Below are 2,633 nucleotides of genomic sequence, written 5' to 3'. Positions count from 1 at the left end.
TGTCATCTCTCATTTCTCAGGAATGTCCTCATTGCTGTTCCTAAGAAGACCAAGGGTCATTGAACATTGCCAAGGGGAGGGGAGGGAAACGGGAAGCCGGAAGAAGGCCAGACAAAGAGCGGCTAAAGAACCACAGCATGAAAAGCAGTGTTTGAACACTGGGGTTATGAGGATTAGCTTATCAATATGCAAGGGTAGGGAGTTATGGGGGTTAGCTAGTAAAGATGCAAAGTGGGGGGGGGGTATGTGAGTTGACCAATAAATACGCAAGGACACGGAGGCAGAAAAAAGAATCAGTTTACCTGGTGAGTTTTTCTTTGTGTTTGCTCCTGCTCTTAATCAGATCGCTAAAAAATCATGCCGATAAACACAGAATATTGAAAAGGCAGCCATGGATGGCAGCAGTGGAAAGGACAGATGACTCAGGGCAATCCTTGGGGGGGCTTTTAAGTCAAGCCATGAACAGAGGTCGCTTTGCCATTACCTGCCTCTGCGTGGTCTCCTCTCCCTCAGTGGTCTCCCATTCAAACGCTGACCAAGGCTTGACCTGCTTAGCTTCCAAGATCTGACAGGATCGGGCTAGCTTAGGCCATCCAGGTCAGGGCAGCTACAAACAGGCGCTTGTAAATCACATGGCACATGAATCAGTGCAGCAGCAGATAATTCTGCTGAAATCCGGGGAGCAGGAAGGCGAGCGCAAAGATGGGGCCGTTCCCAGTGCTGCTTTCAAACAGGGATCGTTTTAGCGCTGCTCCTAAAATGCAGAAGGGAATGGGGCCAAGCAGGCAGCTGGGGGGGTTCTGCCAATTTGGCTCACCATTCGGGGCAGGGGAAAAAGCCCCCCCCCCCCGTACATAGCTTGAACGGCCCACAAGTGGACTTTGTGCGAGAGAGGGCACATTTTCTTGGATTTCATTCCAAGAAGCCCCATTTGCTTCCCTCCGCCTGTCCTCCATCTAGAGAATTTCACACAGCAAGGTAGATTCTTGTGCCTCCCGTAACAAGGAGTTGTGGGGGTGAAGCGTCTGGTGGGGAATGCAAATGCGCCAGCCGTATTGTTCAGAAACTCTATCTCGACACGACCGCTCACCATACCATGACGCAAAGATCCACGCGAGCTTATTGCCTTCCCTGAAGCGCGAAGCATCCCCTTATAACCTCCGCTTTCTTTTAACCCTGTTCCAGCTTGCTCCTTGGAACGATTTCACGGAGATAAAAATAACAAGACACGTTTGCGATGCTGGTGCATGTTAACTAGGGCAGCTTCCCCCAGAGGGAGTACTCTGTTGTTTTTGCTGCAAATGTAGAGAGCCACACAGTGGCTTTCCCCATGCTTCCCTTGCCTGATGAACCTCTTGCAAACCCACATTTCCTCTTTTATTTATTATTTATCGTATGGCATGTGTGGTGTAGCCAGGAAATCTGACGATTGTCTGGCAGCCAGGCAAGGGGCATTTGGTGGTGATTTGCCTCTGTGTCATGACCCCTAGTGCGCTTTGGAAGAACTGGCACGCAAATCCCTGAAGGTCTCCCACCCAAATACTAGCCAGGGGAGGCCCTGCCCAACCTCTGAGATCTGATATGATGAGGCTCACCTGAGCTATCCAGGTCATCTCCTGCCACTCAAAGGCTTTTTTAAAAAATCAGAAATCCTTAGATCACAGTGGCATTTATAAACATTTATGGCCATGACCTACTAGTTCCCAGCTTTCATTTTTCACATAGCTGAGCCTCTAGCCCAGTGGTCCCCAACCCCCGGTCTGAGGACCGGTACTGGTTCGTGGATCAGTCGGCACCAGGCTGTGGCTCTTCTTCATCCTCCTCCCCGGCTGCTGCCTCGGGGGCTGCCCTGCCACTCTGCCACTGGCTCACCTTTGGTGCTCTCCGGCGGCCGCCATGGTTGGGCTCCCTCTAGGCATGGCACTGCGCAGCTGCTGCTGGAAGCGCCCTCCAGTGGGTGGCGGGAAGTCATGGGCACCGGCGGAAAGCAAGCGGAGCAGGGGCTCAGACGGCGGCGACATCCCTCAGCAAAAGACTACCACCCCCTCCAGGCCTCAGTGAAATTGTCAAGCATTGACCGGTCCCCGGTGATAAAAAGGTTGGTCTAGCCCTTTCTGTTGTGGAGTTATAAGGGGAAAGGTGCAGTGTATACGGATTTAAACCCATGTGTTTCCACAGTAAGCTGAACATTCATCTTTGCTATACAGTTGCACATCAGAAGCTGGTTCTTGTATAAGAGCTTACTACATTCTAGCTTTGAGTAATGAATAGAATTATCCTTTTTTAAAAAAAGGCAATGTATAGACCTAGAAGCACTAGTAAGCATCTGAATTATGTTAATAGGATAACTGGATGTGTCAATAACCGGATTCAGGCATGAAGATGTAACTGTTGGGGAGGGGGGGTGGAGTTTAATCTTTTTAACATTTCTTGTGCAAGCGAGATAGAGACTGCTGAAACGGCCAAGAGAAGAAAAGCTTCCACTTATGATTATGTGCCATATTTAGAAAGAGTTCCCATCATGTGGGTAAATGTGTACTCCAACAGTGAAAAAGAGAGGATGGTGTTAACCTGAAGATCCAAAAAACATGCAGCACAACCACCAGGCCGTATAATCATTCTAGTGGAATTGC

The 2,633-nt window shown here is 49.7% G+C and overlaps 1 protein-coding gene across 2 annotated transcripts in view; it reads right to left on the bottom strand.

Annotated features, from left to right (window-relative positions):
• FOXO1 (forkhead box O1) overlaps positions 1–2,633 on the bottom strand; it is a 456,870-nt gene that overhangs the window by 211,518 nt on the left and 242,719 nt on the right. The window lies entirely within an intron of this gene.

Source organism: Paroedura picta, chromosome 1, assembly GCF_049243985.1.
Source record: "Paroedura picta isolate Pp20150507F chromosome 1, Ppicta_v3.0, whole genome shotgun sequence".
Lineage (NCBI taxonomy): Eukaryota > Metazoa > Chordata > Lepidosauria > Squamata > Gekkonidae > Paroedura > Paroedura picta.
This window is presented reverse-complemented; position numbering and strand designations above follow the sequence as displayed.